We start from the raw sequence: 14,201 nt of genomic DNA on the forward strand, positions 1-14,201 counted from the left end.
AGGGTCTGGGAAAGTGGAACCAGCCACCAAACTGCACAATTCTCATCCAGGGGCATTTCCAAAGGAGTCTTTCCTCAGGTGATGCAGCCTGATCCAGCAGGATGTCCCACTGCCAGCTAAAAGGCCAGGTCTTCTCCAAACAAAGATGGAAACATTAATTCTGTTTGGTGTGGTTTTTACTTTAGATTGAGAAGATACATAGAGAACAAATAACATTTCTATAAGAGAAGGGAAAGAGTGTTACCCTCCTAATGCAACAAATCATCCTGACCTGAGCCACAGGACTGGCTGCTCTCATCTTTATGTTTATTCTTAAAAGGTTTGAACAGTAGTATATGGAAAAAGATTGTTTTAAAAAACCCAATTTGTAAAATGTTACCAATAGGTAAGGCTTTATAAAGGGTAGGCCTTGAACCATGGCTCTAGCCTGTTACTTAGGCTAAGTAGAGGGGAGCTATGAGACAGTGACTCAGCTGGAATAGGAGTACAGAGAGATGGACTCAGCTGGAATAGGAGAAGGGAGAGATGTGCTGTGTGACTGCTGCATGTCCACATCATGCTGCATGGTGGCAGGCTCACTTGGGCTTGTTGTGCCTTCAAACTTTGTAATTTGATAAACTGCTAACTGCATCAAAAGGCAGGGTTTTTGGCAATAAAACGCACTCCTTTATACCTGTCTGGGGTGTGTGCATCACTCATTGCCACAGCAGTAAAAATTAATTAATATTTGTTTATAAATTTGATCTTAAATATTTTAATGGATTTAAATATCTGCCTGAAACTTTGTGATATTGATAAAATCAACTAACTCAATCAGAAATTAACACCAGAGCACTGATGTCTGTTTTATAGCATAGTTACAAATAAATATTTGCCCCTATATATTACCCCTTGAAAAATTATTCAAGCTCTCCAAGATTAATGAAAACTTGTATTTTAATTTATTTCTCTATTTATTTATCCACTTTGGTAGCAGGTTAGCGCACAAGAATAGGTTAGACAAGAGGAAGGGCTATTTCAAAGCACATGCAATCTGTGACTGTGGCTCTCATGCGATCACGCTGTAAGCAGTTGCCGTGTTTAATTGTCTATTCCCTTTGAAGTGACTTGGAGTGATGTTTTTTCAGGAGAAGCATCACAGCTTAGGCTGTTGTGTCTGTGCTGGTGTGTTAAGATAGCGGCTCATCCATGAGGGTAAGGTACTATTGTGCTTTATAAAGATGAATAATGGACAAAATTAATATTGTAGAAACAATTTCCTCTTTGTGTCTAGCTATTTCATCACTCAATGCAGTAGTTATTGATGGTGAGGAGAGCACATAGACTGGGGTTCCATTTGCTTATTTATGTGTAAATAGATAACTTTAATTACTTGGAGCATAAATTTCTAATTTCCCCCCTGAAAGAAGGTCTGCTCTTTGTACTAGAAATAAATTTATAAAGATTTTTTATTTAAATAAAAGATGGAAATATTTATGTGTTTAAACTTAAGTATGCAGAATATCATTTTTCCCAGCTGAAATACTCTCTAGGGTATGGTATAAACAATTATTCTTCCATTGCGTGCATTAAAAGCTCAAGTGAAGTGACTATGTCCAAATTCCATTCCCTCTGAAAAAACATTACTTTTATCAACAAAGATCTTTCAATAACTTTTTTTGAAAGGAAGACTATTAGTTGTTAGAATTACAAATTTTTATTTCCTCTGTTATTTAAGAAAAATCTCAGGTTTTCTTGTAATGCACTTCACCAGACAGATCATATTTAACTTGTGAGGACTGACTAGCTTGCAGCTGTAGGTGGTATGTGTAATACAGACTTCAGGAAGAGCATGATTTCCATAACCACTTCAAAGGAAATACATTATAAATAAAGTACATTTCTCTGGGGGCTTACAAAACCATTCTGTTTATAATTTAAATTACATTAAGCTAAATAAAATAGTACAGCAAAACCCCCAAGAGAAAAATACTTCATTTAAGTTTGAACATTACATGACTTTCATTAATTGGAAGTATTTTATTCTCTCCCTAATAGTTTATTTTTCATTGACTATATATAATTAAAAGTATTGTCATTGCAACAGAAGCAATTCTTTCCCATCTTCTGTTCTGAGTGCTTGTGTTCAGTAGATCACTACAGTTTTATTTGCTTGCCTTCCTTCATTTCTCAGTGCTTTATTACGGGTGACTAACGCTCTGAGCATCAGGCTGTGACAGAAGATTACCATCGCTGTGTCACACATGTTCAGCTTTATCAAACTCCTGCTACAACTGAGTCTCTCAGCTCAGCCTGGAGTTTTGTATCAAAACAAAGGAGGGGGTGAAGCTTTCTTCTGTAGGAATATTTTAGAGTCTGCCCATCCAAACTATGCTGCTTGCTCTTTCCAGGGTGCTTGCAGGGGTAACTGTTGAGCCGGGACTGTTAACACAAGCAACAGAATCCATTAGTTTCCCTACTCCATGAAGATAACTTTGAGGCAAAGAGGCCTGATAGGATATGAAGATAATATGTCTTCTAGGAGAGGAAACTATTGGAAAACCTTAATGAACTATCTAATTGTAAAAGTGATTTATTGTGCCTTCCTTTTCCACCCTTTGTGGAGAATTTACAGGCAGAACCAAATCAGGCTGTCATTCCTAAGAGCAAGGAGGGCAGTAAATCTGTACTGCCAAGCTCCTGTTAATATTGACAGCTTTGCAATATGGGTTTCTGTAGAGATAGTCTAAGAACATAAAAGCTTACAGGTGCTGAAGCAGGTTGTATAATAAAAGCAGGCCAATCCCATATACAACACTTATTTCCACTTTAGAGTCAACTTTAAAAAAGCCATTAACTTCAAATGAATCCCTATTTAAGTCTAAAATGTTCTTTTCATTTCATATTACTTAATTTCAAGTGATATGAACATTGTTACTTAGGAAAATAATTTTTTTCAGCTACATAGTAACACTATTGAAATATATAAAAAGAGGATATGCATATATTTTTCCCTAATTTATTATTTTTTTAAGTGCTTTCAAAAAGCAATAATAATTGAATCTAATGCTGAATTGAATAAAAACTTTGTTGACCTGAGACTTTCAAGTAAACTAGCTAAACCTCGAGGAAAAAAGGTAGTACAAAATATCAAAACTTAAACATGTTTTCTGTTAATGCAGAATTTAAAAGTTTTATGAAAAAAGTAAAGAGACTTAGTCACCAAAAATCTAAACAAAAAAATTCTTCAGTAAAATTTCTAAGCTTTTTCATTAATATTTAAATAAGGTTACAGGTTTTTTGTATATACTAAGGATATATTTATTTTTCCATTCTTTACAGGATTTTTTTCCCTCCAATACTATTTGTTTGCAATTCAAAACTAGCTTTTCTTTCTCCTGTAAATGGTTGCCAGGTAGTTAAACAATGAAGGTAGTGAACTCCAATGAAATAGCAAAGTTACTGTACTGGGGAAAATAGGAGTTTTTTTTCTGTATTATTTTTTAACTTTCTCCAAAATTGGGCATATTGGTGCATGAAAAGCTGGATATGGCCCAGCAGTGTGCTCTTGCATGCCAGGGAGCCAACCATATCCTAAGGGGCATTCAAAGCAGTGTGCCCAGCAGGGCAATGGAGGGGATTTTACTCTTCTCCTCCACTCTGGTGAAATCCCATCTGGAATGTTGTGTCCAGCTGTGCAGACCTCAGGGAAGACATAAACTGAAAATAATCAGGTCTGGAGTTGCTTTTTCTGGTGGAAAAGCTGAGAGACTTGGGTTCGCTGAGCCTGGAGAAAACTCCAGGGAGACTTTATTGCAGCCTTTCATTACTTATAAAGGACCTACAAGAAAGATGGGGATAGACTTTTTTTAGGGCTTTGAGACAGGACAAAGGTTAATGGTTTTAAACAGAAAGTTGGTAGATTCAGACTAGATAAAAGGAAGATATATATATATATATTTTTTTTTTACAATGCAGGTAGTGAAACACTAGAACACATTGCCCTGAGAAGCTGTGCATGGCACACCCCTAGAAGTCAGTCACCAAGACCAGACAGGATGAGACTCTCAGCAGCCTGATCAACTGAAAGATGTGTATGCTGATTTCAGGGGCTGTTGGATTAGGTGACTTTCAGAAGTTCCTTCCAACACATTATTTTATGATTCTATGAAAGATATCAAAAAATAACTTTCATTAGGCAATTAAACGTCATCATATTTTTTCCCTTTTTTTGTCCCCTATTCTTTTGACCAACTTTACAGTAAATAGATAATAGGTTTAATTTTTAACAAATGTATATTTTTATTATTTTAATATGTTTAAGATGCATTAAGGTGCGCATATTGCCACATATTTAGTTCTCTGGTTGGGATGGTTTGTGGTGGGCTGAATAAAAAGGTACATTAAAATTTGGAAACTTTTGTGCAATGGAGTCCATATTTCTGTAGGTATATGTATGTTTGAATCTCCAATAATCTCAGCAGACTAAGATGGTACAGACCCTGCTCTAAAGGCTGATTCCTTGTTTATAACAAAGAATCAAAAGTCCTTGGAGAAATTCAGGTTGATAGCAAACACTGGAGACATGCTGTGGGAGGGCAGCAGTCCCTTTGTCCCTTTTCCCAGCTCTCATTGCAGCTGTGTTCACCTTGCATTGCCCACCCCTCTCCAGACCCATGGTGCATGAGGTGACAGTCAAGTCCTCCTTGTAAACATTCATGTGCAAGGACTTAGGGAGGAATTTATAGTTGTTATCAACTGTTATTACAGTTGTTATCATATCATAACATTAGGATTTCACTGAAATATTTATATTGTTGTCATAGAGGTGCACAGCCAAAGCAGTGAGGAGCTATGGGATTCCTGGAATGGGGAAGTTTGAAGTTTGCAATTTGCAAATTTTTTCACTTGACTAGTTGTGCACTTAATCATGCACTCTGCATCATATGCACTGCCACCCAACCACCAATCCATGCTCTGAATGACAGCAAGGCAGTAGATAGACTGTTATAAAATTTTTTGAGAATACAAGTCATAGGCAAATAAAGTTGTAAGTCCACTAAATCTGTTGTTTCACTATAATTTAATGAAAGTCAAATCAGCTTTCAAATGGACAATTAATGTGGAAAGGAAAATATTTTCATTCCAAAATGTTCAAAAGTTTCATAACAAAATATTTCCAATCTTCTTTATGTACAATACCTTGCCGGTCTGTTTTTCTAGTTACATTTTTCTGAATAACTGCTCTCATCTCATATTGGTGCTTTTCATATTTCCTCTCATGATTTTATAGCACTGTCTTGAAATATCCCCTCAAATCATCCTTCTTTTTTTATCATTTTGAACCCTGTGGTGAGCAATTGAGGATGAAATATTGCAGCATTAAAGTCAGAAATACTTCAGGGTGATTAAGTAACCTAAATGTGTAAAGGTGCAATGTAAAACATATTACATTTATATAGACACTAGCCATCTCTCTGTTGTTTTCTTTTTTATCTCAGGAGTTTTGTGGGGAATGCATTGTGTGTGATGTGTTAGTAGCTACTATAAAAATATAAATATTAGCAGATACCACATTGGAAGTGTCAGTCCAGCTGCAGTCAATAATCAATATTGCTTTGAAGCACAGAATGCAGGAAGAAAGGAAATGGTCCAGGCAAAGAGGCTGCATTTGTGCTGTTTCTCTGGGATTTTTCAAGCTTTTTTCCATTGTGGACACCTCTAAAAAACTGAGATCTATACTCTGTTCTTGGGCACAGTATATTATTTGTGCATGAAAGCTATATTATTTGTGCATGAAACCTCACAGTTGACTCTAGCAAGATGGTTGCTGCTGATTTGCCTGGTGCTGGGGGAATTACAGAGTTTATGCTTTCATGCCAGTGGACATCTTCTGAAAAAATGCCTGAGTGTCATTGGGACCCTCTTGCAGAAAAGATTATACCTTAAGGTATAGTGACTCTCAACATCTGTCCGTATACTGATTTAAAGTTAACTTAATACGATTGCTTGCATAAGAAAAAAAAACAAAAACAAAAACAAACAAAAAATATTTTGCATGTTCAAAATGTTTTAAAATATCTTTTTAGTGAGGATTTTGAAAAGGTGACTGTGACTGAAGCTCATTGCTTGAAAACAAACTAGGCAGGTACAATGACTTAGACATGCTCTGGTACACTGTACATGAGTGAAGATTTAGACTCATATTCACTGTTACTACTTTGTTGGAGAGCTTTGCAAGAATTAGCATGGTGATTGATACAAAATAAGAAATTAATAGCATGCCTCTACATTTTTTTTAGTTGTGGATATTCCATACATTGTATTAATTTATATTAACAGATTGCCTGTGTTGACAGACTGGCACTAAGGAGAAGAATTTAGGAATGGTTGTGTTCTCGGTTTAAAATAGTTGATGTGTGATGATTCTTGAATTTGAAAAGTTTCTCAAAATTATTCAAATTATTAATTTAATTAATTAAAAGAATTGTTGCTGTTGCTTTGATGCTTATCTTATTTGATTTATCTAAAGTGAAGTGAAAAGTGTTTTCAAGAAAACACAACAAATTGGTGTTGTTACACAGTGGCTCAGAATGTTCCCAAGACAAGGTTTTGCAGCACTGGGAAAAGATCAGTAGGAATTTGTTCAATGGAGAGCAGGGTGTTCTGCAGCAAGGTGGCAAAAATTCAGACTTGGTAACCCAAATACCCTCTGCTTCTATTTGTAAATGGCAGTCTCCCAAAGCTTTTTCAAGATTTGTTTCAGTTTTTCTTTGTGCTCACTTTTTACTATTTGCCTCACAGTTTGAGCTCCTTTACACTGAGGGTGGCAGAGCACAGAACCTCCCAGGGAAGTTGTGGAGTGTCCCCTCTGGAGACATTGAAAACCAACCTGGATGCATTCCTGTGTAACCTCCTCTAGATGACCCTGCCATGGTAGTGGCATGGAACTAGATGATCTCCAGAGATGCCTTCCAACCCTAACACTTCTGTGGTTCTGTGATTTGTCCACTGCTCTGTGACTTCTACATCATTCTTATGTCTCAAAGTCTTGTACTTGTGGGCCGTTCCCTTTGCAATCTCTGGGTGACAGAGCTGCAGGCAGCACAGCTGGCAAGAAAGAACTTCTCAGCCTGTTGTCTGATTTTGAGGTGTACTTTAGGCACCACTGCTGTACCACTTAATCTAAGATTCTTGCAGCCCTAGCGGGATTCTGCAAAGGGATTTGAACAGCTGGAGGCTTGAGAGGGCTGACAAACATGTACTGAGCTACACACTGGCTGGCATTTACCAGCTTGAACAACTTGTTAAACAAAGCTTGAGAAGCAACTTTTTAACACAAAATTTGTCAGCAACACTTGTAATAATGTGCATCTTCAAAAGCATTGAGCCAGATCTTCAGGCTGTGTTGCTCTGAATTATTTGAAAAGTGTATATTCTTTCCTTCTGAAAAATTAGCAGACATTGCATGGTTAATAAGAACTAGGTGTACTGAAAGGACCCTGAGGAAAGAAATAAAAGGTATTTCATGTGGGAACATCAAGATTGGCTGTGATATACTATATTGTTTTATTTCTCTCTGCACAAAATATGTTGCATTGTATACCAAAGTATTCCCTACGGCTTCTTGGGGAGAGGATACAGACTCTCAAGTTTCTGGTTTTATTTGTGCAAGCTCTTTGATGAACTGCAGCTTTATTTTCCTCCCATGCATCCACTCCTAGGATTCCTTTTTTTCCAAAGATCAGCCAAAGTCATCCACTCATTATTATCTCTTTTCTTTAGGTATCTTTCTTTAGGGGACCCTTTGCATTATGTGCCTAAACCCCAGTCAGGATTAAGAAAGATCTAAAGTACTGATAATTTAATTTTCTTATTACTCTTTTTATTCAGTTGGGGAAAAAAAATCAAAAACATAAGGATTAAGAATCCACAAATCCCACTTTCTCTCTTTCCAAGATATTTTGTGTATTCACAGGTTCTATTAGCAATTTTTCATTTCTTTGTAATTAGTGAAGAAGACTTTGGGTAAAACTGTACCAAGTATCTACCAAAATTTATGAGGTTGTATAATGCATTAGTTGTCATTAAATGCTTAAATTAGGTCCCTAGTGCACACATGTACAATCACTGATTCTTGTAATATGTATCAACAGTTTTAGCTCTAAAAACTTCAGCTTGAGCTGTAGTAGCCACTGTCATTCATTTCCTCAGACTGTTTCTCAGTACACATAGGGATTTGTAGGAGATAGTCAATAGCTATTTTGATGTTTGCTGAGCTTCTTCCTCTTTATAAAGATAGTTTTAAATTTTATTTCAATGTTTTCAGTGTCTGATGAGGTTTTTTTTACAATTTAAAGAAATTAAAAGAGTACATCTTAAACTGGGAAGAAAAGCTTGTATTTCTTTGGGCCCTGATTCCACTAATGCTGTCCATGGAATAGAACAATTCTATGGAAGAGGGTCTGTTATTCTAAAATAGAGACTCAAAGAAATAAACCTGCAGATTTTCAAGGCAAGGAGGTAGGGAGCTGTCTATAAAAGTGAAATGTTTTTAGAAAAATTATTTCAAGTTGCTAAGATTCATTTCTTAGGGAAAAAAAAAGAGAAAAGATGTTATATTTAACAATACTTAGAGGAGATAGTACTTCATCTTTTTGAAGTCCTGTGGAGGACCCCTATATGCTAAGCTACATGGAATTTAATCTACCTTTGAAAGATGAAACGTTGAGATGAACCAGCCAGAATTTGAGCCTCAGCTTCCAGGGAGTCCAGGTTTTGCTACATTAGTGATTAGATCTCAAAGCTACTTTCTGTGGCTAAAATTCCATCTAAATCTTTGTTTTAAAGACTTGTATGCAAACTAAATGTATCTCCATGAGATAGTGGGGAGCTTCCATTATTTCAGTGTAGGGAACTAGAAAATCAAGTGTCAGGCTGGACAAACTACTCTTCGTTGGTTTCTTCTTTCTTAGTCCTTTTTCATTTAGGAAAATTTTCACATGAACAAAATACATTTATTTGGATTTATTTTCTAGATCAGTTTATGGTATCAAGATCCTAAAATGTCAGGAAATATATTTCTTTTATATCAGATGTACAAAGTCACCTGACGATTAATCAAAATGGATTCCTTTCTTTACCTGTTTATGTAAACATGCACTTGTCTTTTTTTTTACATTTGTTCTCATGACTAAAAACTGTGGAATTCTGTTATTCCATTTTTAATGATGCTTGAATAATCATATGATAATGGAAATACAGAAAAGCAGGCGACTGTTCTTGGTCTATTATTAACTTAATGATTTAAAAGGCTGGACTGTGTATTCAAATTTTTAGTAATAGCATCATATAAACCTAACATGAATGAAAACATCTTTTTTCTTGAAATGTATGGTTCAATGTACACACATTTTAATATTTTATTTTCATCATCAAAACTGATTTTTAAAATTGAAGCTAATCAGATATCAGATGTTTTTTCATCAGTATTTTTTGTTTTAAAATTCTATTTTTTTTCATTCTGAAAGCATCTAAGGGAAGTTAAATTTTCAACAAGGAATTCTTTTTCTTGAGAGAAACTGTATGTTTTTGACAGTTTCCTGACCCAGAATATCAAATCTGTTATCAGTTGTGAGTGAGGATTAGGTCAGGGAGGAGAAGCACATGATTTCTTTGCTTTGTGCTGTTGGGAGGGACATGAACCCAGGATTTTTCTGCCCCATTTACAGGGAGCTGAAAAGCAGCAGCAACAGTATTGCACTGGGAAAAGCTGTGCATTATTTCATTTCCCACCCCTGTGCAGACATATGAAAAGTGGGGTGGTGGAGATAGTCCACTGAATCTCCTTTTCATCAGAAAGAAAGCCCAAGCCCAATCCATGTTTGTATACATGCAAACACATTTCTTGGGAAAGCACATGCGTCTTGGCTGGCAGTGACTGAATGGGTTTATATGTGTCTCTCACAAATGTACTGGATCAAGGAAGCAGAACACTTCTATGCTGCTGCTAATCTCAAAGCTGGACAGGAGACTTTAATCTGCAACTTCTGATGGTGGCTGGGTAGGAAGCATGGATAGACTGTTGGAGGCTGCCAGCTCGGTGGGATCTTGGTAGCAAGGACTTGAGAACATCCTTGTCTGACAGCAAGCACAGCACTCCTTAGGTGCAAATGTCTGTATCTGTTGCTATGCTTAGCTCTCCACAGAGGGCTGCAACAAGTGGGCTGGAATGGGTATGGTCTAAGCTTCAGTATGATTTTAGAGGAGGTTAAAGAATTAACAGAGATCAGCATTGCGAGGAAAAAAATTCTACAAAATCAACATGATGTATGCATATTCTGTTCAAAGCATTGCATAGAGCAAGCTGACATGTAACACAAGGGATAAGGTTGCTGTAGCACCAAAATTTGCACAAAAGTACAGCTGTTTAATGTCACTATGATTTCATGATTCTGTTTTAATAGCTGAAAAGTGAATTCTAGCATAATGGCCTTCAAAGGCCACTAAAAAAAATCTACAGTAGCAACACTGTATTCAGGGTCCTTCCCAATGTCTACAGTCAGGATTGGTCATTCTAAATGTATGATTTTTAATTTTTTAAATAAACTATTTTCTCTTATAAAGACTGAAACTGTAAAACAATAGAACATATGCCTCCTAATCTGGGTTTTTTTAGACACTTTTTAAAATTTGGATCAAAATACATACTCTTGTCTGATAAGCAACAGAGTTTGGAAACACAAACCACTTCTTACTTTATGCAAGATATAGTGATTGTTTTCTAGATGCTGTTCTCCAGCTCTTTTAATGCTGTCCTCCCCATAACAGTTTTGTAATATAATTTGGATGCAGATTGATTAGTTATCACATGAAACACAAAGAAACACACACGATATTATGTTCCATTGTGGAGGGTGCTACCTGAAGCAGTCACACTGATAAGTACAATAAAAAGTGTTGAGGCAAGACTGTGTTTGTCCTTTGTTTCTGCAGGAATTCATTCCTCATGTTCTGGCTAATTTCTAGGAGAATTTACTCTAATACCCATGTAATCAGTATCTCCATAGAAATTTCTATTTTGCCAACAAAGTAAAGTCACATGTTTGTAAAAATTCCAAGTCCTTAGAGGACAACTTGAAATATTACTCCCAGATGGATCAGCCTGAGCAATGCATTGCCAAAATGTAGTCACATTTAGGGACCTGCCCATTAAGTGATACCACCATTAGTGTTTGTGACATTTTTGTTGTGCAGATATATATAAATCAATATTCTTATCACAATCACATGCCATGTAAACAGTGAAGTCCTATTTTTATTTTGCATGACGTTTCCCCAGTAAATTGCTTTCCTTCAAAAACAAAGCTTCTGCCATGCTCTTTGTCACCTCCTAGTCAGTCTGAGCAGGGACAAGGAAATTCGTCACAGTGGAAGCTTTGGAAGAGCATCTATGATCTCATACTATGGACAATGTAATCTCTTCCTGGTTTTTCAGAAATTAAGAAAACTGGATCATAAATTCTAGATTTGATACATCTCTTGTGCCAGGAGAAAATAAAAAAAAGCCAAACCTTAGAGAGTTGGTTTCCCTCCTCAAACCCAGTAACTGATATCCCATCCACTTTTTGTCTCTTAGCAATGAGAATTTACATTTTTTTTGGCCCAAATGAACATGATTGCCTTGTCTTCTCCTTTCTGTCACCAGCCTCTTCAGGAACTTTCTGCTTTAATACCTTTGAGGGTCTATACTAAAATATATGCAGTGAGGAAAACTTTAGTGGGAACTAGGTCTCCACATGGTGGGCAGCTGTGACAATTAGAAAAAGCAGGCAAGTATAAATAAGTCTTTGATTTATTAAAAAAAATATTCACTTCTCTCCATATAATTTTGATTTTTTCTACTATCTCTTTGGTTTACTGCCAGTCACTATTTAATTTTTCCTTATGCCTGTGTTCCACTGCTTTTATTGTAATTTGTTAGTGAATGGCATTTTCAAATTTGAATGGCAATAGCCATCAGTGAGAAAGAATGGGAAGAAATAATATGGGACAGCATAGATATCTGTTTGTAGCAGGAGCATGTTTATTTTATAGGCCAAATTCCAAGAAAAAACTTGTTTTGTGATTCTTCTGTTTAGGATTTCAGATGAAAGTGTAATTATTCTGGTTAGAACTGTTGTGAGATTTTTTGAGTCATTGTATCTTATATGTGAAACTCAAAAGGTACCTTAAGATCTAGACTCTACAAAACCATTGAGGAAAACAAATGACACCTTGCTTCAAACTGGAGTAGCATAATTTGCAGGTATCTAGGGGGTTTTTGCCAGAGTGAAAAAGGCCCAATTTTATGCCTACTAGTCTGAACCAGCACAGCGTATTTTGTGGTCCTTATTAATAGTTCTTTTGTGCAGGTGACTGTCCAGTTCTCTGTAGTAAAGTTCTATTTTCTGTTGAATTATTATTTAGAGAAAGAAGCAGTTATAAATTTTGTGGTGGTTTTTTTTCCTTAAAATTCATAAAATAAGTAAAAGTTACACTAATCTGTAACATTTCAAAATTTTTATCTATAAAGAAATTGGCAAAACTGGCTGCTATTATAATTTTGCTGCAGTTCTGCCTCTGAATGATTTTTTTGGCATGTCTTTCATTGAGGTAATTTTCCCCCTTTTTGCCACAAGCAAACACATCTCAAGAGGCACATCAAGTCTTTCAGTATTGTAAACTCTGGAAGGAGAAGAGTAAGGGGCAGCATCTACTGGTACTGCAGAGCTACAAAGTGCCTAAAGCCAGCTTGCATTTTTAAGGGCTTCTTTGACTCTCCAGTACTTTGTATTGGTTTTAGCCTTGTTTCCTGGCATAGTTCATGTAATCAATAATTCCTTGTGGTGCTCTGTGTATGAAGCTCCTTGGAGGAATGAAAGTAATTGTGATATCCTTGGTGGCAGCACTGGAAACAAGTGGCTGCCCCTCTCAGAAAATAGCTATTATTTTTTGATTATTACAGTCAGCATTGTTCAGTGAATAAACTGAAAGAATTGTAGGAGTGAGTGCAACTTGTTTATTGATGACTGTACACCTAAAAAATAATCAGCTACAGGTGTTCCTGACTTTTAGAGACATCATAATGAGGACTATGAAATAACTGAAGCTGGTAAGGTTTTTCTTTTAAAAGAAAGTATGTCTCTATGCTTGTAATATTGGACTGCAGTGCTGTTTTAGAGATAAATATTTTCAAAGGGATAATAACAAGGCTGAGCTGTCAGCATAGCAAAGAGCAAAAAAAAAGAAAAAATTCAGTCAGATAAAAATTCTGGTCTCTTATTAGGCTAAAAAATCAGAATCAAATTTTGCCTATATCATTAACATTTCTCAGTTTTACAGCTCATAAATAGTTTTATTGCTTTCTGCACTGTATATTGCAGAAACATCTTCAGCATGCATCTCTGTCTGCAGTGGTAGTATGGAAGTACTGCGTGGAAAAGGTGTGAGTAGAAGACAATTTGCTAAAACTAAACAGCAGGAAATCCTTAGGACTCATCATTGTTTAGAGATTTGTTGGTTCCATTTTGCTAAACTTTTCAGTCTACACCATTGGTACTTAAGGTAAGGAGAACTATGGCATTTAAAAAATAATTATATAGGATCATAAAATTGTTTATGTTGGAAAAGGCTTTTAAGATCATCAAGTCCAATCATTAGCCTGGTATTTTCAAGTCCACGACATTATAAGCCAACATAATAAATGCAAAAGCTATTTTAAAAAAATCTGCAAATTAAGTTCTGATAAAATGAAACTGCTATGCAACACTAGGAATTTAGGTATAGTTTGTCTTACATGTATTTCATCTCAATGGTAAATTTAAATTTTTAATTACCAGTTTTTCCTTCTTAGCTTTCAGTTAGCAAGGTGAAAAGAACACAGTGGCGCTGTGTAAGGTCCTGCAAAATGTATATTGGTCTGTTTGCAAAATAGGCCATGAAGTATTTTTCCACCAGACTGTGATAAACTGATGGCTATAGCTACAGTGTAATCACTCGAGATAATGTGCCTCATATAAACATCTCACAGCTCACTTAGAATGGCTGGATCTGGGATAATTAGTGTTCAGTTCAAGTTAGCAGCCTACATCCATATCTACCAAACCTCTCAGATGTAGGGAATGCTGAGCTCCAGGACAGCTTTGATGAATGGAGACAAGAGATCTCTGAAGGCTGCTCTT

General features: G+C 36.0%; 1 protein-coding gene across 9 annotated transcripts in view; it reads left to right on the forward strand.

Annotated features, from left to right (window-relative positions):
• Nucleotides 1–14,201, forward strand: part of CHRM3 (cholinergic receptor muscarinic 3) — a 264,440-nt gene that overhangs the window by 135,441 nt on the left and 114,798 nt on the right. Inside the window, exon 4 of one of the 9 annotated variants that reach the window (XR_013339714.1) lies at nucleotides 1,128–1,194. The exons of the other annotated variants lie outside the window; for them this stretch is intronic. The gene's annotated coding sequence lies outside the window, so the exon portion shown is untranslated. The remainder of the gene's footprint in view (nucleotides 1–1,127; nucleotides 1,195–14,201) is intronic. 9 annotated transcript variants of the gene reach the window in all.

This window comes from Lonchura striata, chromosome 3 (genome assembly GCF_046129695.1).
Source record: "Lonchura striata isolate bLonStr1 chromosome 3, bLonStr1.mat, whole genome shotgun sequence".
Taxonomy (NCBI): Eukaryota; Metazoa; Chordata; class Aves; order Passeriformes; family Estrildidae; genus Lonchura; species Lonchura striata.